At 50.4% G+C, this 20,052-nt stretch overlaps 2 long non-coding RNA genes across 2 annotated transcripts; both read right to left on the bottom strand.

Moving 5' to 3' along the window:
* Positions 1–2,559: 2,559 nt before the first annotated feature.
* Positions 2,560–5,136, bottom strand: LOC136790769 (uncharacterized). The gene is made up of 2 exons (XR_010831322.1): positions 4,998–5,136; positions 2,560–4,846 (listed from the first exon to the last, which is right to left on the bottom strand). It is a non-coding gene; the product is annotated as an uncharacterized lncRNA (long non-coding RNA).
* A 13,157-nt stretch (positions 5,137–18,293) lies between these two features.
* LOC136790768 (uncharacterized) lies at positions 18,294–18,780 on the bottom strand. The gene is made up of 2 exons (XR_010831321.1): positions 18,642–18,780; positions 18,294–18,488 (listed from the first exon to the last, which is right to left on the bottom strand). It is a non-coding gene; the product is annotated as an uncharacterized lncRNA (long non-coding RNA).
* Between the last annotated feature and the right edge of the window lie 1,272 nt (positions 18,781–20,052).

Consider the following 20,052-nt stretch of genomic DNA (forward strand, 5'->3'; position numbering starts at 1 on the left):
GTTGTGAAGGAAGCTACTGACAAGCTATTCGGCTCGGGAGTATTGAAAAAGAAATTACAATATGTAGAAGGAGAAGTCAGGTATTTAAGGCATCTAATGTCTGAGGGAAAACAAAGAATAAATCCAGAGAGGATTCAGGGAATTGTTGAAAACTAAGAAAGAATTAAAAAGTTTTGAGAGATTTTTTTTTTTTTTAAGGAATCAGGCACCACGAAGTCTGAGGGAAAATGGATACTCCCTGATGGGAGAGAAATGCTGAATAAAGCACCAATGAGGCAAATATTAACTGTTTTACATCAAGAGAGTCACTGGGAGGTGCAAGCAATGTGTGATGTTGTGCTAAGAAAGTATGTCTGTGTAGGAGTATACACTGTAGCGAAGCAAATATGCAGAGGATGTACCGTATGTCAAAAGGTAAATAAAAAGGTCATCCGTAACCCATCTAGAGGGGGACGGGAGCCAGGGATTTGACCTTTCCAAAGCATACAGGTAGACTTTACCGAGTTACCTAAAGTAGGGAGACTAAAGTACTTGTTTGTCCTAGTTGACCGGATGGGTGTAAGCTTTCCCCTCGGTATCTGCCACTGCGAACACGGTGGCTAAGGTATCACTGGAGCAAATAGTCCCTAGATATGGGATAGTTGAAAACATTGATTCAGGTCACGGAAGTCATCTCGCTTCACGAGTACTGCAAGGGCTAATGCAGGCCTTAGAGATTCAATGGAATTTTCACACCCCCTGGCACCCCTCCTCTTCTGGGAAGGTAGAGTGAATGAACCAGACATTAAAGAAGCAATTAACTAAGTTAGTGTTAGAAACCCAACTTCCTTGGGTAGAATGATTACCTTTAGCACTCCTCCAGGTTCAAACAGCACCAAGAAACGATATAGGAATTTCACCGTATGAGATGTTGTTCGGATTCCCCTATCTGGGCAGAAGGGATGAGATACCACAATTCAAAACAAGAGAAGTTTCCTAAGAACTGTATTCTGGGGTTGTCCTCTTCTTTGTCATCTCTCAGGACCCGTGGGTTGTTGGCTCAAACCCCACCTTTGGAATTCCCCATTCTCCACCATCAACCAGGAAATTGGGTCCTGATTCGGACCTGGAAAGAATCAAAACTCCAGCCTGAATGGGAAGGACTATTCCAAGTACTACTAACCACTGAAACAGCCGTAAGAACTGCACAAAAAGGCTGGACTCACTATACTCGAGTGAAGGCATCCGTCGACCCTAGTACCTGGGAAGCTGTTCCTACAGAAGACTTGTTGGAAGTTGAAATCGAAGAGAAAAATCTTGTAGTGGACTGTGAGCAGGATAAAAGCTTACAGTTGTAAACTAACCTTTTATTTTCACAGGTAACTAATGAGTGTGACTTGTGATTGAGAGAAGGGACTGGCCTATAGCGAATCAAAGTGCTCCCAAGGGGTTTTTGTTCTAGTAGTAGGGTACATATATCTTACTCTTTGTATTGGTAATTATTTGGAAACCTAAGGGTTAAAAATAATGACCGGGAAAAATCAACTATTAATTTTGTTTCTAGTGACTGTAGGCCTCAGAGAAGGCCTTGGTCAATTGGCAACTTGGAAAAGGCATGACCAGATAATAGTAAGATGGGATACCCCGTCAAAATAGGGGTGAATGTGACAGAGGGTTATGTACCACAATCTGTCATGTTTGATGCTTGTGAGGTGTTAGCTTGTGGAGATTTAAATGCCCAATGACAACTGAGCAGAGAGAACAAGTAACTGGGAGACACCCAACAGCCAGATTGAGAGCAGCTGTATGGAAACGATCCTCTATTGCCATCAGAGAAAGGGAGAAACTCAAGGAGAAAACAGGAGAGAAAACAGGAGGCTCTCTTTGAAATGTGGCAGTTCAAACATTTGAGATTGAAACAGGGTATGGGGATGTGAATGCCTGGATAGAATGGGTCAAATATGCTGTCCAGAGTCTCAACCGTAGCACTTGCTATGCTTGTGCCTCGGGACGACGGATTGCCCGGATAGTGCCCTTCCCATTGGGGTGGACCAGGGATTCCCAGGGGATGCGATGTATGATTGCATTGTACCAAGAAAAGACTGCCTGGGGAAATGAGGCCTGTAAGTCTCTCTCTTTGCTGTTCCCTTCCTTGCGTGATAGCAATATCAGGGTTCCCCCTGCATTCTCTACAGCTACAGGTGACCATGCAGCTTGCCTCTCACGGCAGGGTGTGAGCGCTACCCGGCATCTGGGAGAATTTGCCTTGTGCACAAGGACCTTGAATGCTACCAAGGACCTGATGGGAAACTGCTCAAGACTTGAGATCCCCAGGGCAGATCTGTGGTGGTACTGCAGAGGGAAGATCTTACGGTCCACCCTACCATCTAATTGGGGAGGCACTTTTGCACTTGTTCAATTAGCTATACCCTTCACCCTGGCATTTGAAAGAGAAACATCACGAATACACAGAAGAAGTAAAAGAGGCTTAGGAATGTCATTTGATGATAGAGTGTACATAGATTCTGTTGGGGTGCCTAGAGGAGTTCCCGATGAACAGAAAGCCAGGAATCACATTGCTGCAGGGTTTGAGTCGCTGTTCTGGTGGGTAACAATCAATAAGAGTATTTATTATAGTCAGCAGATATTCATAAATCATACAAGGGATGCGATAAGAGAAATCGCTGAACAACTAGATGCCACCAGCAAAATGGCTTGGGAAAACAGAATAGCATTAGATATGTTGATCGCGGAGAAAGGAGGTGTGTGTGTGTGTGTGTGTGTGATACTGAGCAACCATTGTTGCACTTTTATACCCAACAATACTGCCCCAGATGGCACAGTAACTAGAGCGTTGCAAGGGCTTCCCGCCCTTGCCAGTGAATTGGCAGAGTAATTAGGAACCGGCCCTTCCTTCGCGGGATGTTCGGAATCTTGGTTTGGTAAATGGAAAGGGATCCTAGCGTCCGTATCTGCGTCCTTGATCGTAATATCAGGAGTTTTGACGGCCCTTGGTTGTTGCATTATCCCCTGTGTAAAAGGACTAGTACAGCGGCTCACTGAAACTGCACTATCGAAAGAAATGACCGTGGAGCCACCACCTTACTCACGTAAGGCGATGATATTAGAGGGGATGGAAAGCAAAGAAGGTGAAGAAGAGGAAGAGATCTACCAAATTACACCGCAGAGAAAAGTTTTGCAAAAATCAACAGTTTATAAAGAAGAAAAGGGGGGAATTGTGGGAATAAAAATGTTGTTTTTGCAGAGTTACGTTGTTTAGAGGGAAGGAATGCGGTGTTGAGATAGGCTCGCAGTGATAAGAAAGCTTAACGGACAACCTTGTAAAATGCAGACAACCGGACTCCTCAGAGCAGCTAGGTGAAAATCACGGTGTCAAGTCAGATAAGTGAAGAAACATTACCACTTCAAACAGTAAAAAAGTCAAAAGAAATTTGAAATTGAACAGGCCGGCAACTGAAGGCCACGTAGTGTCTGTGAAGCGTCGGATAGGTTGTGAACCTGGAATACCCAGTCAGTGGGGAAACACGGGAGGGTCCCGGTCGTCGAGAAAGAAAGTACATAAACTGTACTGTGTGACTAGTAGGTGCGCTCCTGCTTGTTGGACGCGTGCCATTGCGATCGCGAATAAATTACTACTTCACTGAGATCCTCGCCTGAGCCTAAGCTACTGGCTACGGAGTGTTTCTCACACTCCCTGCACGTAATCCTGGCTACAATATACCGCGTTATCGAAGGTGCCTTTTAAACAACAGTGATAGAAACTCAGGGGGCGATAGTACTGACCCTGGGTGTGGAATTATCCACGCAGGGAATAATCCACGCTGCACCAAATATGGTAGCCACAGGAGCGCTAATATACATAGCGCGTGCCAGATGCGACGTGAGAATCCTGCACCTGGATGGCCTGTCCCAAATGGCGAGAGGTGGTACTGGCTACGTGGCAATAAAGCCAGGAAGGTGTTGCCCCTGGGATGGAAGGGAGCTTGCACCCTGGAGGCAGTAATTCCAAACGTGACTATTATTGAAGACCCACAAAGCCAAAGCCCCCTTGAGACCACACGCAGGATTAAGCGGACTCCAGACAATTCTCTAGTAAAATTCTCTAGTATTTCACAGCTTTGCAAGGTGGTTTTTACCTTGGTGAGGGGTGGGTGAATTAGAAAAAGCTATTGTAAATATCTCCGCTATAACTGAAGAACTAGAAAATAAGTTTGATAAGTTTGCAAAAATAGTACCGTAGAATCGAATAGTATTCGATTCATTAATAACCTCATAAGGAGGAGCGTGCACTGTAATTAATGCTAGTTGCTGTATAGATGTAGATCAAACGGGATGGATTTGACTGATATTTGGGGGGAAAAAAAGGTATACTGGGGGGCGTGGGGGGGGAAAGATCCTACATAGAGTAGCTCAAGATGACAGTTCCTGGGCATTTAGAAACATGTGGGAGAAACTAACTTCGTGGTTACCTGAACAGAATTGGCTCAAACAACTATTTGTTGGTATTGTAAAAATAATGGCGTTGTACGCCTCCCATCCCCCGTGACATCCGAAGAAGACTATTGCGCCTTAACGTTGGAGAAACTCAAGAGCGCGGTACGTGAAGAGGTGCAAAAACAACAGTAGGAGTAAGGAAAGGAGAGGAGGGAGCTGTGAGAAACTAAGTTGTGTTTTTGCAGTAGAGAACTAATTTTCTGTATTCCGAGGTAGTTGTGCAGTCATAATGAGGAGAAACGCCACGTGGGTAAGCGGACAGTAGGCGGCCTCACTGTTCCGAAATAAGGCAGAAGCTTGAGGAAAAACAGGTTGAGCAGCGTGGGCACGGTAAAACAAAGATCACAGGTTCCTGAAACATAAGAAAGGAAAAAAAAAAAAAAGGAAATAAGAAGGGAGAAATTAAAGGGTTGAAAAAGAAGTAAAATTGTACATACATGGTACATACAGGGGAGGGGATCAGGTGTCGGGGAACAGGGAATAAAAGTTGATGCTGTGCTTACTGCAATGCGCTCCTGATCGGCAGGACGCCCGCCACTGCAACCGCGAATAAAATAGCCTCAGAGAAGATCGCGTGTCAAGAAAATTATTTGAGATGTTTCTCGCAGACAGACTTGACGAGAGAGGACCAAGAACACCCGCGCCTTCTTTAAAAATAAATAAATAAATAAATAAATAAAAAGGCAGCACGGGGGCAGCCTCAGGGTCGCCTTCCCACAGGGAAGCGGCGCCGTGATTGGCTGGACAGTGAGGGCGGAAGTGGCGTCACGGCTAGCCTTAACTCAGGGCGGAAACGCTCCGTGATCGGCTCGGAGGAACGCAGGGCGGAGGTGCCGTGCAGGGCTTGCCGGCACTATGGGCGGAAGCTGTCGGGCCGGGCCGGGCCGCCGCGGCGCGGTGCCGCAACGAGGTTGGTGGTCGGCGCCGCCCCGGGCCGGGCCGGGCCGGGCCGGGAGGGGGCGAGGCGGCGGGCGGTTGGGGCGCCACGCGGTCGGCGGCTTCTGCGGAAACGGCCCTTGTGCGGGGCGGGGGCGGCGCCGGAGCGGAGCGGAGCGGAGCGGGCGTGCGGCGGGGTCCGCACTGCGCGGGGCTTCGGAGGGCTGGGGGAGAGGGGGGCGAAGCGGCGCGGGGGGGGGGGGGCGGGCGGGCGCAGAGAGGGCGGCGGGGGGGGGGGGGCGGCTGCGTGCGCTTGGCCGACTCCCCTCTGGGGCGGATGGACTGCTCCGTCCCGCGGTATGCTGGGAGCTGTAGTTCTGTGGCGCGCGGCCGGTCTTTCCCCGAGCCGGGGCCGGGGCCGGGGCCGGGCCGTGCGCGCCGGGAGGCGCAGGTTGCCGCTGGCTGCGAGCGCGGCTGCCGGCGGTGAGGCGAGCGAGAGCCTTCGGGGGCGCTTCCCCGGAGCGTCGGGCCGGGAGGGGTGGGGGCTGCGGCGGCCGGGCGCGGGTCCTCGCTGCGCTCGATCGTCGGGCTGCGCCTCGGAGGTTTTCCTCCCCCCGCGCGCTGACGGCCGGCTCTCTCCTTTCCCTGCGGCTCACCAGGGCAGAAGCAGCTCCCCGCCGCTGGGACCCCCGCGGGGTTTGTCGCCGAGCGAAGGTGGCGCGGCAGCTGAAGGGAGGAAAGCTGCAGCTGGCGTGCTGCAGTCGCAGGTTTCCCAGGAGAAAGAGCAGCCCGTCTGTCCCAGCTGTCCGGGTAAGTCGCAGCGACCTCTGGGTGAAATCCGGGCGTGAAGGGGATTTTGGTGGCTCTCTTAGACGGCTAGCCCTACCAAAGGTCGCATCGGTTACAAAAGGTAGTAGTAACCTTGCAGTTTGTGTGTTCTGTAGCGTCTGTAGCACAATATACTGGCAGGTGAAGGAATGAGCGGGTACAAATACACGTGACTCTACAGCTGAGATTAAATAACGTGCAGGTTCTTCTGCGTTTTGTCTTTCAAAGCGCGTTGTTTGACTCGGTGGTCCTTAACGATGATCCTCGGTGGTCCCTTCCAACTCAGGATATTCTACGATTCTGTTGTTGCCGAGCGCCTGAGCTTTTTGCTCACATTACTGAAGAAAGGAATGGCTGTGCTTCTTCCCCACCCCCCTCTCTTTTTCTTTTTTTTTCCTCTCCTCTTCTCCCTCGATGACGGGGACTCGAAATGTTTTTCTCAGATGTCCATGTGAAAATTTAAAAAAAAAAAAAAAAGAAGCTGATGGTGAACACTGACAGAATTGGGTGACACTTTCAAGGTAGAGGGCAAAGAACGTGGAAATTCCTAGTACGTTAGTGTTACTCTGTTAGCAAAACCGACGTACACGCCGCTTGCTGTTCCTAGTTTTTTGGTTTGGCCTGGTTTTCCTTTCAGAAGTCTCCCCGAAGGCCTTTGTGGACAAAACTTTGTCCCGCTTCAGCTTTAAGAATTATCCTAGAAGTAATGAACAAGTGCTTGCAGGGCTTTATGGAACGCTAGTTGTGGTCAGTCAAGAACGACTTGGGAGGCAATTCCTTTCGTGGAATTGTAGAGTGATCGAGAGATCAAGGCCAGCGTTGTGAAGAAATAGTGCCAGGTTATAGTCACAGGTGACTGCCTTCTGAAGGGAACAGAGGCTCCCATCTGCAGACCAGACCATCTTTACCGAGAGCTTTTCTACCTGCCTGGGGCTTGGATCAGGGACATTGCTAGCGAGCTTACGAGCTTAGTTCAAACTTCAGATTATTCCCTACTCCTGCTCTTTCACGTGGGTACCAACAAGTTTGCAGCAAGAAGTCTGTGTTCAATCAAAATAAATTTCAGGGCCCTGGGAAGATAGCTAGAGGATTCAGAAGCACGGGTATCGTCTAGCATTTTGGGATATATTAAACACAGTGTAGGCAGCTGGTCAAAAGAGGTGATTCTCCCACTGTATTTAGCGTTGGCGAAGCCTCTCCTTCAATATTGTGTGCGATTCTGGGCTCTACAATATAAAAAGAACGTTAAGATCCCTGAAAGCGTACAGAGGAGGGCAACAAAGCCGGTAAAAGGATTGGAAGGCACGCCCTGTGTGGACGCTACGGTACTTTTGCTAGCTCCTCGGAATTGTATATAGTCATGAGTAACGCTCCTGATTCTAAATACATAGTCTTTCCCTGCATATAAGCCGAACGCTATTCTACAATCGTTTGCTTCTTCCGGCAGTGGATTCTGTCTTTCAGTGATTTATGGGTACTTTACATGTCCTGGATATTGCTTTCCAGATACCTGGAGCTTGCTAGCTTTTCTGTCTCCCAGACGTGTGGCTGATAGTGGTCTAGTCTTGTGAGCTGTGCTGCCGTGAAGTCTGTCACCTGTTGATGTTGAAGGTACTTTTCTGGAAAGAGGAAGGTGGTAGGTACAGTTTCACACCAGGCCATCAACAAAATCACGTACTCTTTTTATCATCTCCAGACGTGTTTCCTTCGGTGGCTTCTGGACTTTGGTCCATATTGTAGGCCCCGAGAAGGAAGGAGGTTGGCTTTTCATAACCACAATTTCTTCCAGCTGTTTCAGATGGATTTCATGGTTGATTCTAGTTGAAATGACTGCCTCAGGAAAAAAAATAACAAAAATGGTAGTCCAAACAACTTATAAAAAAATAAAAATAAAAAACAAACGAAAACACCGCTCCCATTTCCTCACAGCTTATTCATTTGCTGTGGTATCTTCTTTATGGAAAGAAGTGTCCTTTCCTTCCCAAGCTGTAAAGGAAGAGTTCAGGTACTCTTCACTTGTGCGCTTTAATCTGTGACGTGTTTGTTCGCATAGAACTTCTGGGAAGTTTGGCGGTAGAGTTTAGGGTTTACATGTTAGGTAAACAGAAGTATCGCTCAACTCAGAACATAGTTAAATAAAAGTACAATATTTATTTAAAATGAATAAGTGTGTGTCTATAGTCTTGTGTCCTTTCTTTGCAGAACTCAATAGTTAGCCTTTATACATATTTCTAAGTTGCCCGGTTTATCAGTGTACAACACAGCATTCGGGAATATCATCTGAGATTTTAGGTGAAGAGGACTGTCCTTTGTTCAGTTGTGCACTCTTGTGTGTCAGCCCTGATTCTGAACCGTATAAAAGCTGGAAACTTCTTTCCGGTTTTCTCTCTAACCTCACTGAAGTGTGGGTACTTCCCAGCGTACGTGATGCTATTCAGCATGTGGATATTCTGTTTCCTCACACTAGCTACAATTCCGGTGAAGTTACGCATCTTGAGCCTGCATGTTAGTGTTTCATCCTTTCAGTTCCACAAAAGGAGGGTTCAGTGGAAGTTTTGAATCCTGTAGAGTGGAATACAGGTTTTTAGCCTCAAAGGCTTTAGTTATTTTTCCCTGGTGAGCTTTGGAACAGAAGATATGTAACATTAACAATTTTTTATTATTCATTTCAGGACTCTTTGACAGCCCTCCTGGATCCGATGATGCAAAGCTCACTGACATATCCTACCCAGGAGACCAACAATCGGTGACGTTTGGAACCAAATCCCAGGTGGGAAACATAAGTGATCAAAGTGGAGCAAGAATTCGTGTTGAGCATGGGGATTCAAATAACAAGTGCATTTTCGGGAACTGGCTCTATCCTTCATCGCAGGTGAAAGCAGCTCTGTGGGCCCTCCAAGGAGGCACCTCTGCAGTGATTGCAAGTGGAACCCACCCAAAGATCTCGGGTCATGTCATCACAGGTGTTGTGGAAGGGAAGAAAGTTGGAACTTTTTTTTCAGAGGTAAAACCTGCAGGTGAGTACGGAAGTAACATGTACATTGGGAGCTGTAGAGATTTCCTGGAAGTTTAGGGTCAAAATTTGGCTAGGCCTGCCTGTTCAACAAATGGGAAACTACGCTCTGCTTGACAAACGGCTTTTGAAAGGTAACTTTTAATGTTGGAATAGAACATCTTGAATCCTCTGCTCGGGTTCCTTCCAGCTGATGACTTGCTGCATCAGACTTGCATTCAAAGAACTGGGTAGAATTTGTATTGCTTTTAGTCTTAGAGGTTATCATCTATTATTGAAGATTCCAGGGTGAAAGCGTGCATATAGAATGTACGGCTGAACTAAGATAGTGTGTAGTTTGGGTTTTTGTCGTAAGTTCTTTTAATGACTCGGTCTTTTGTTACCGTATGCAGGAATGTTTTCCTGCCTCTGTGTTGCTGTGACAATGTAACAAGGGCCGCAGAAAGTCAGACCAAAGATCGGTGGTCTTAGCAGAATGGAACGAGTATAGAGCGATACTTGTGACTTGCACTTTAAGACAAGCCAATGCCTTTGAGTATAAAAACGCTTAATGTGTTTCTTGTAAAAATCGGCCATATCCTTTGAACCCATGTAAACACTTAGCATCCGTGGGTCACAGCAGTCACGAGCCTTAACTAGGTATTGTGCGTAAACTCTGGAGCTAGCACTATGTGGAGAACTGCTTCCTTTATTTTGTGTGTGTTTGTGGGCAGGAGGAGCGTTGAAGTTTGCTTCCTGCTAGCTTTTGATGCCCCCGCCTTCTGTATGGAAAGAGAACACGGGTGATCGATCTCTGTTCAACTTCTATGATATGAGACATCGTCTTTTCCCTCATCGTCTCTTTGTCACATGAAAAAGGTTTTTTCTTAGTCCTTTTCTACAGAAACTGTTCCAAAAGTTTGGCGATCCCTGTTTCTCTTGGCTGAAACTGTTTTTATTCTACTGTGACCTTTTTAAGATAGGCAAAAATAAAATTCTGTGTAGCATCCAAGATGCAAATGAACCTTCAGTTTATGAGATAGCAAGGCTAACTTTGAGTTTTGATCAGACTGGTGATGTTTCTTGTTGCCTTTCCTAGGCCTTTTCCAAAAGCTTAAACGTGTAAGTTGCTCTTCGACGCTCATGAGCATTGGGGTGATGTTTTCATAGGATTATGTGCAGTACCGAGGCCTGATTTCCCCTTTTGCCTCTGCATTTCTTCACGTTTATCTGCTTTGAATTGTGCTTGCTATTTGGTTGCATAGCGGCTGCAAAGGAATCACAGGCTGGTTGAGGTCGGAAGGACCTCCAGAGGTCACCCGGTCCAACACCCCTGCTCAAGCAGAGCCACCCAGATCTGGTTTTCCAGGACCACGTCCAGACAGGTTTTGAAACCTCACAAAGACCGTGACTCCACGACCTCCCTGGGCAGCCTACGCTAGTGCTCAGTCACCCTCACAGCGAAAAAGTATTTACTGATGTTCAGGAAACCACAGGAGGGGAACATCCTATGTTTCGGCCTGTGTCTGTTGCCTCCTTTTTTGTTCCTTGGGTACCAGTTAGAAAAGTCTGGCTTTGTCTTCCTTCCACCCTCCCTTCGTGTATTTACAGACATCGATGAGATCCCCTCCAAGCCTCCTCTTCTCCAGGCCGAACGGTCCCAGCTCTCCCAGCCTGTCCTCATAGGAAAGGTGCTTCAGTCCCTTACCGTCCTCGTGGCCCTCCGTTGGACTCTTCGCAGTGTGTCCAGGTCTCTCCTGTACTGGGAGGCCCAGGCCCAGCACTCCAGGTGCGGCCTCACCGTTCCTGAGCAGAGGGGGAGGATCGCCTTTCTTGACCTGCTGGCAATACTTTGCCTAATGCCACCCAGGATACCCTCAGCTGCTTTTGCAGCAAAGGCACATTGCTGTTTCGTGTTCAAGTTGGCGTCCACCAGGAAACTTAGCTCCTTTTCCGAGAAGTTCCTTTCTGGGAAAAAGTGCGATATCAGCGCTTTTCACTTTGTCCTACTGCAATAAATTTGTATCAGCTATAAAGCTTTTCATCTTGTAACCCCACGTCTCAGACGATTACAAGTATGGTGAACAGCAAAAGTAAAGGTGAAATCTTACTGCGACCCTTCCTCTACCATGGAACGTGGTTACTCCCATTCTTTCTTTTGTCTTCTGTCTTCCAAAACACGCTTGAAATACTCAGGTACCTTTTTAAAATGAACTCTTATCTCCTCGCGTGTGTCACTTTTTTTCAAAGAACACGAAAATACGCTCTACTTTATAAAGTATGACCTCGCTTTAAAAAGCTGTTTTAACGCTCCTTAATTAAGTCTTCTTAATCAAGTGTCCGCTAGTTCTTTTCTTACCTCCTGTTATTTTCCTTAACGTGGGAATTCCTGCTCTGGCAATTTCTGTAGGACGCTTCTGAAATAGAAGTCCGGGCCTATTAGTCACATTTCAAGTCATCTGTCCTACAGACAATTTCAAGAGAGTTAAAAATGAAAACGTAGCTTATCCGTGAGCTACTTGAGAACTCCTTAGTGAAATGCTGCGTGAGCCTTTTGACTTGTTACTTCTGCTTCTGTTTCAAAACTTGTTCTGTATCGTTTCAGTTTGAGACAGGTTCTTTGATATCCACGCCAAGAAGAAAACCTTTCTTCCGTAGGAACCCTTCAGTGTGCACAGGGAGAGGCGTGGAGAGAGCAGCTATTCTGCAAGCTGTTACTCAGGCCGCTTTTGGCTTCCAGCGCTGTTTGTACATTCCCGTGTTGTTTTGCAATCTTTTCTCTTTTCGTTAGTTGTCTAATTAAACTTTTTCAAAGGATGCCTCCCTGTTTTCAGTTTTCTCCTAAATCTCTCCTGAGATTTAGCCGTCCTTGTATTCTTTTGCTCTTTGTCAAGTCTCTTTGATACAAGCTGTGTGCAGCTTTGATACGAGCTTGTTTGTCCCCTATGACCTGGATGATCTTGCTGAATCTCCGTGATGCCTTGAAAAGGGCTGTGCTCGGGGACCGTGGCAGCATTTTGGTATCTGATACAGATTTTCCTGTTCTGGCATACAGTGAATTTCTTTGATATGTCTATTAGGACCGTACCTGTTTTCCTGCTTTGAGTAAAGAGTTGGAAGATGAAAGGTTAGCGTTCGTTTCCTCCCACATGGGCTGTAACCTTTGTCTGCGTGTCTTGTGGTTGTGTTTTGTTTGTTTGTTTGTTTTGGCAGGCCCTCCAGCAGAGCAGCAGGGTGAAAGGTCTCGAGCTGGTGGCAGGACCCTGGCAGCTCTGCAGCCTGAGCAGGTGAGAGAACAGTATGTGCTCACTCTTTAAGGTTGGGAACACGTGGCAAGCCTTAAAATACAGGTTTATAACACAAATGGGTCCTGGAAAAAATCAGCTGGCTCCAAGCATCCAGGGAGTCAAGACGGCGAGAAGATGTGTCAGTAGAAATGAGCTGAAGTGAGCCAGATGTCAAACACCACGGACTTCATATAAGGATGCAGTTCAGAAACTTTTCTCTTTCAAAGAGCGGAGATTGATTATCGTCTTGCTGACTTGTTACCTGATCAGAGAGAAGAAATTCTCTTGGCAAACGAGAAGGACTTAGAAGAAGCTGAAAATAAAGGTAATATTATGGGTCCTTTCATGGTACTCCTGTTGTCATGAGCTTTTCTGGGCCTCAAAGGAAATGAGCAGAACTAGAATATTCCGTCACCTGCAATTGGATATTACGGCTGTCACAGGTTAGTGAGCCCAGGACTTTGAGAGCTTGTCAGTGGAAACAGCTGCAGCTTCCATAATTACATGAGAGATGTCTTCATCAGAGAAGACAGAGAGGCCTTTGAAAGCAGCAACCCACGGCATTGTTTAAAAAAAAAAAAAAAATCTAAATAAATAAATAGCGTTTTCTTTTGCCAAAGGAGGCTCGCTTTAGGAATTGAATATAGCAAGTATCTGCCCTGTTATCGTCATGTATGAAATAGCATGAGTATCTCCTGGGCTGGTTAACGTGATGTTTGGCCCCTGTGGGGAAGGTTGTTACTGAAAAATGATGCTTTCCGGAACGAACCATATTACCTTCTGACTGAGGAAAGTACAGTTCAGGCAGCATAGACTAAATCCGTTCTCTTGCGTTCGAGGGGTGCATCGAGAAGCTGGTCTTGGGTTAGAAAATGTGTGAAACTGGCACGTCGCAAACTGTAATGCAGAGAGATCTTTGATAACAAAAGGGTATTTCTGTTGGTGAGTTACTGGAAGGCTGCAAGAAGTCTTGCCTCAAAAGACTCTTCTGAAATGAATTCTGTTGCCATCCCAATTTTTTTTTTTCTACGGGCACATTCTTGGGACTTGCTTCTACAATGTCGAGAGTTATTCAGGGTTGGTTTTTGATACCCAGCGTAGAGAAGGAGTTAGCTTACGTTCAGGTGCTGCGGTTTCTGCACGTGTCTTATAACGTAGGTTCCCTGCTTAACTTGCAATTTATGAGGTTCCTACCAATGAGCACTTTCCTGTCCATGCCGAACGCAGCTGAGTTGCAGGCTACCATTAAACATCAAATGTTTGATATAGATTGCTAATAGCAAATCGCAACTGTTAAGAATATATGCTAAAAAAAAATTAGCACAGAAAGTAGAAGCTCTAGGCTGTGAGTGGTCTGTCCCATACTGATACTGCATGTTTGCACCGAGGCAGAATGATTGCTTTCACTCGCTTGTGGAGCGATGAGTCTAGGCTCTCACTGCTAGTATTTTTAGCAAGACTGATTGAGCATTTCTCTAACATATGAGCAAGTGTTTGAGGAGCAAGTGATGGGTATGGGCACTTAGAAAGAGACTGCCAAAGGGCAGCTTCCTATTTTATAACTGAATTTTGTGAGCGTTGGTCCTCGTTTCATACTGAAGGGGAGTAGGCTCTAGTGAAGGGAGTATGTTCACGTGAAAGGAAAAGGCACTAGTCTCCCTCGTCTGGCATTATTACTTCCTTGCTGCTAGCTCTGTTCTTCATAGAAAGCCAGCATGTTTCCTCGTCACATTCTAGTCTGCCTGCCTAGACTTCAGCCTTTGCCTCCTGGGTCTCTTGCCTTGCATAGACAATCTCTCCCCTTCTCCTCTTCTTCTTCATCTCATTTGTAAACCTTTTATCAGGCTGATTCTTACTGGCTTCCCACCCCCACCCTCCGACCTTTTTCTATTTTTTCCTTTTTTTCTATTTTTTTTTACAGACTTAGGATGGCTTGTCTTGTTAGTTACTTTTCTTCCTGCCAGCCCCCAGCCTCAAGTTCTCCGATGCGACTTCAGAGGATCATCTTTGATACCTCCGCATCTGAATAATACGGTTTCTGTCCCATGCTGTAGCTGACGGCAGGACGGACTCTGAGTGCAGAGGAGAGGTTGCTTCCTCCCTAGTTTCCTATTGCGTCCCATACTGGTTTGGGTAAGCAATTTCAGAGGAAATTTGACTTCTCCGTGGAGCAGCGTGCGCCTGACAGCTAGCTGGAGACAGCACACACGGCATTGAGTCAGCGCTCCGAGTGCGGTCCTGAGTTGCAGTAAAGGTAAAACAATTGCAGACTGACAGTTTAGCTTCTAAGGAGCATCTACAGATAGCACGTTTGCCTCTGATGCTTAAAAGGCGAGGGTCCGAGATCACATTTCACGGACTGCTTCCTAGAGATTTCAAGAAATGCAATCGTTCTGAAGCACAGCCGCGCTCCGTTATTGTTGAAAGGGAACGAACTGCCTTGAGACCCGTTACGTGGGAGGGAACCGGGGGCGTAAGTGACGTCAGGGCGTGCCCTCACCGAGGGCCAAAACGGCTCCGTGATTGGCTGGACCGTGAGGGCGGATGCGGTGTCCGAGCGAGCCGTCGGTGAGGGCAGGAGCATTCCGGGATTGGCTGGGAACCCAGGGCGGAAGCGGCGTCACGGCTAGCCTTCACTCAGGGCGGAAACGCTCCGTGATTGGCTCGGAGGAACCCAGGGCGGAGGTGCCGTGCAGGGCTTGCCGGCACTATGGGCGGCAGCGGCCGGGTCGGGCCGCCGAGGCGCGGTGCCGGTGCCGCCCCGGGCACGGAGTAGCGCGCACCCCGAGCACACGGCGCTTGCCAGCTTTACGGGAGCAGGTTATGTAGCGGGGCTACATAACACAGAACAGCTTCAGCTGTCGGGGGAGGGGAAGGCGACGGGGTCTGGCCGCGATGCCGGGGCAGCGGGAGCCTCTCCGGCTGCCGAGCTTCAACCTGCCGCACAGCTCAGCTCAGCGCCGCGCAGCCGTTTCCTCGCCCCGTTCCTCCAGTCCCCCCGCTCCGGGAAAGGCGGGAGAAGCGGGGGTGGGGTGGGTAAAGCGTGCGCGTTGAGATAAAGACAGTTTAATAGGACAGCAAATTAAGAGAAAGTAACGACAACAGCGTGTACGCACACGCAAAGCTACCGCCGCGCGCGTGTCCGGTTGCCCGGCCGGTTCCTGAGCAGCAGCCGCCCCCCGGCCGTCCTTCCCAGTTCCGGACGCCCCTTCGCGGCCAGCTCGGGTTGCCGTCCCGGTCGCGTCTCCTCCCGGCTCCCGGAGCAGACAAAGCGTCTCCCCTCCGGCCCGAGCGCGCTCAGCGCTCGCAGCCCCTCCTCGTGCGGCGGCTCCGCTCCCCCTTCTGCCGCGCCCGGCCGGCCGCCCGGGCCTTCCTTGCCGACGAGATCGGCCCGGCCCGGCCGGCCGCGCGCAGGTCCCGCGGCGCTGCTCGGTGCCGCCGGGGCGGGCGGCCCGGGGCCCCGGCCAATGAGGCGGCGGGCGGCGGCGCGGCTCCGGGGAGAGGGGCGGGGCATGCAAATCACGCTGGAGGGGAGGGGAGGGAGGGCGGGCGGGCGGGCGAAGGGGCGGGGCGAACGCCCAGAGGAGGCCGAGCTGCGCCAATCAGCGCGGAGCGGAGGTCGGGCGCAGGGGCTCGGTGGGCGGGGCACGCGGGCGGCGAGCCGCGGGGAGGGAGAGGCGGTGCCGGGGGCGGGGCATGCAAATTCGGCGCGGGGCCGAGCGAATCGGGCGCGCGGGGGCCCGAAGGGGCCGCTGGGAGGCCCCGGCGACGCGGCGGCGGGGCGCTCGGGGGTCGCGGCTGCGAGCGGAGCGCCCGAGAGTGGGCCAGGGCGGCGGGTTTAGCGCCGGGAGGGCGGGGGCGGGCGGTGGAGCAGCGGCCGTGAGGTGGGGGTGGTGGGCGCGGGAGGGGGTGCGTGTGTGGGAGGGTGAGTGAGCGACGCTGCGCTTCAATGGCCGGCAGTAGTGGCGCGGAGGGTGGCGCAGTAAGCGGGGCGTTGCAGGTGCTTTCGGCGCCTGCCAGTGAATTGGCAGAGTAATTAGGACCGGGCCTTTCCGTCACGGGATGTTCGCAGTTTCGGTTGGCTAGATGGAAAGGGACCCTGGCGTCCGTATCTGTATCCTTGATCGTAGTAGCAGGAGTTTTGACGGCCCTTGGTTGTTGCATTATCCCCTGTGTAAAAGGACTGGTACAGCGGCTCACTGAAACTGCGCTGTTGAAACAAATGACCGTGGAGCCACCACCTTACTCACGTAAGGCGATGATATTAGAGGGGATGGAAAGCAAAGAAGGTGAAGAAGAGGAAGAGATCTACCAAATTACACCGCAGAGAAAAGTTTTGCAAAAATCAACAGTTTATAAAGAAGAAAAGGGGGGAATTGTGGGAATAAAAATGTTGTTTTTGCAGAGTTACGTTGTTTAGAGGGAAGGAATGCGGTGTTGAGATAGGCTCGCAGTGATAAGAAAGCTTAACGGACAACCTTGTAAACTGCAGACAACCGGACCCCTCAGAGCAGCTAGGTGAAAATCACGGCATCAAGTCAGATCAGTGAAGAAACATTACCGCTTCAAACAGTAAAAAAGTCAAAAGAAATTTGAAATTGAACAGGCCGGCAACTGAAGGCCACGTAGTGTCTGTGAAGCGTCGGATAGGTTGTGAACCCGGAATACCCAGTCAGTGGGGAAACACGGGAGGGTCCCGGTCGTCGAGAAAGAAAGTACACAAACCGTACTGTGTGACTAGTAGGCGCGCTCCTGCTTGTGGGAGGCGTGCCATTGCGATCGCGAATAAATTACTACTTCACTGAGATCCTCGCCTGAGCCTAAGCTACTGGCTACGGAGTGTTTCTCACGCTCCCTGCGCGTAATCCTGGCTACAATATACCGCGTTATCGAAGGTGCCTTTTAAACAACAGTGATAGAAACTCAGGGGGCGATAGTACTGACCCTGGGTGTGGAACTATCCACGCAGGGAATAATCCACGCTGCACCAAATATGGTAGCCACAGGAACGCTAATATACATAGTGCGTGCCAGATGCGACGTGAGAATCCTGCACCTGGATGGCCTGTCCCAAATGGCGAGAGGTGGTACTGGCTACGTGGCAATAAAGCCAGGAAGGTGTTGCCCCTGGGATGGAAGGGAGCTTGCACCCTGGAGGCAGTAATTCCAAACGTGACTATTATTGAAGACCCACAAAGCCAAAGCCCCCTTGAGACCACACGCAGGATTAAGCGGACTCCAGACAATTCTCTAGTAAAATTCTCTAGTATTTCACAGCTTTGGAAGGTGGTTTTTACCTCGGTGAGGGGTGGGTGAATTAGAAAAAGCTATTGCAAATATCTCCGCTATAACTGAAGAACTAGAAAATAAGTTTGATAAGTTTGCAAAAATAGTACCGTAGAATCGAATAGTATTAGATTCATTAATAACCTCATAAGGAGGAGCGTGCACTGTAATTAATGCTAGTTGCTGTATAGATGTAGATCAAACGGGACGGATTTGACTGATATTTGGGGGGAAAAAAAGGTATACTGGGGGGGCGTGGGGGGGGGGGGAAGATCCTACATAGAGTAGCTCAATGTGACAGTTCCTGGGCATTTAGAAACATTTGGGAGAAACTAACTTCGTGGTTACCTGAACAGAATTGGCTCAAACAACTATTTGTTGGTATTGTAAAAATAATGGCGTTGTACGCCTCCCATCCCCCGTGACATCCGAAGAAGACTATTGCGCCTTAACGTTGGAGAAACTCAAGAGCGCGGTACGTGAAGAGGTGCAAAAACAACAGTAGGAGTAAGGAAAGGAGAGGAGGGAGCTGTGAGAAACTAAGTTGTGTTTTTGCAGTAGAGAACTAATTTTCTGTATTCCGAGGTAGTTGTGCAGTCATAATGAGGAGAAACGCCACGTGGGTAAGCGGACAGTAGGCGGCCTCACTGTTCCGAAATAAGGCAGAAGCTTGAGGAAAAACAGGTTGAGCAGCGTGGGCACGGTAAAACAAAGATCACAGGTTCCTGAAACATAAGAACGGGAAAAAAAAAAAAAAAGGAAATAAGAAGGGAGAAATTAAAGGGTTGAAAAAGAAGTAAGATTGTACATACATGGTACATACAGGGGAGGGGATCAGGTGTCGGGGAACAGGGACTAAAAGTTGATGCTGTGCTTACTGCAATGCGCTCCTGATCGGCAGGACGCCCGCCACTGCAACCGCGAATAAAATAGCCTCAGAGAAGATCGCGTGTCAAGAAAATTATTTGAGATGTTTCTCGCAGACAGACTTGACGAGAGAGGACCAAGAACACCCGCGCCTTCTTTAAAAATAAATAAATAAATAAATAGATAAAAAGGCAGCACGGGGGCAGCCTCAGGGTCGCCTTCCCACAGGGAAGCGGCGCCGTGATTGGCTGGACAGTGAGGGCGGAAGTGGCGTCACGGCTAGCCTTAACTCAGGGCGGAAACGCTCCGTGATCGGCTCGGAGGAACGCAGGGCGGAGGTGCCGTGCAGGGCTTGCCGGCACTATGGGCGGAAGCTGTCGGGCCGGGCCGGGCCGCCGCGGCGCGGTGCCGCAACGAGGTTGGTGGTCGGCGCCGCCCCGGGCCGGGCCGGGCCGGGCCGGGCCGGGCCGGGAGGGGGCGAGGCGGCGGGCGGTTGGGGCGCCACGCGGTCGGCGGCTTCTGCGGAAACGGCCCTTGTGCGGGGCGGGGGCGGCGCCGGAGCGGAGCGGAGCGGACCGGGCGTGCGGCGGGGTCCGCACTGCGCGGGGCTTCGGAGGGCTGGGGGAGAGGGGGGCGAAGCGGCGCGGGGGGGGGGGGGCGGGCGGGCGCAGAGAGGGCGGCGGGGGGGGGGGGGCGGCTGCGTGCGCTTGGCCGACTCCCCTCTGGGGCGGATGGACTGCTCCGTCCCGCGGCATGCTGGGAGCTGTAGTTCTGTGGCGCGCGGCCGGTCTTTCCCCGAGCCGGGGCCGGGGCCGGGGCCGGGCCGTGCGCGCCGGGAGGCGCAGGTTGCCGCTGGCTGCGAGCGCGGCTGCCGGCGGTGAGGCGAGCGAGAGCCTTCGGGGGCGCTTCCCCGGAGCGTCGGGCCGGGAGGGGTGGGGGCTGCGGCGGCCGGGCGCGGGTCCTCGCTGCGCTCGATCGTCGGGCTGCGCCTCGGAGGTTTTCCTCCCCCCGCGCGCTGACGGCCGGCTCTCTCCTTTCCCTGCGGCTCACCAGGGCAGAAGCAGCTCCCCGCCGCTGGGACCCCCGCGGGGTTTGTCGCCGAGCGAAGGTGGCGCGGCAGCTGAAGGGAGGAAAGCTGCAGCTGGCGTGCTGCAGTCGCAGGTTTCCCAGGAGAAAGAGCAGCCCGTCTGTCCCAGCTGTCCGGGTAAGTCGCAGCGACCTCCGGGTGAAATCCAGGTGTGCTCTAGTAACTTTCCTGCACCTCAGGCTCAAATGTGCGTGCGTTTGGCTTGTCCTGATGGCTGGTGTAGGTGATTGCTCACATGACCAAAAAGTCCTTGTGCTGATGTTGGATCTGCCCGTTGGTAAAGGACCGCATGTTCAGCTTTTTTTCCTTACCGTGTCGTAGTTATTTTATTATTA

The sequence above is a fragment of the Anser cygnoides genome, chromosome 4 (genome assembly GCF_040182565.1).
Source record: "Anser cygnoides isolate HZ-2024a breed goose chromosome 4, Taihu_goose_T2T_genome, whole genome shotgun sequence".
Lineage (NCBI taxonomy): Eukaryota > Metazoa > Chordata > Aves > Anseriformes > Anatidae > Anser > Anser cygnoides.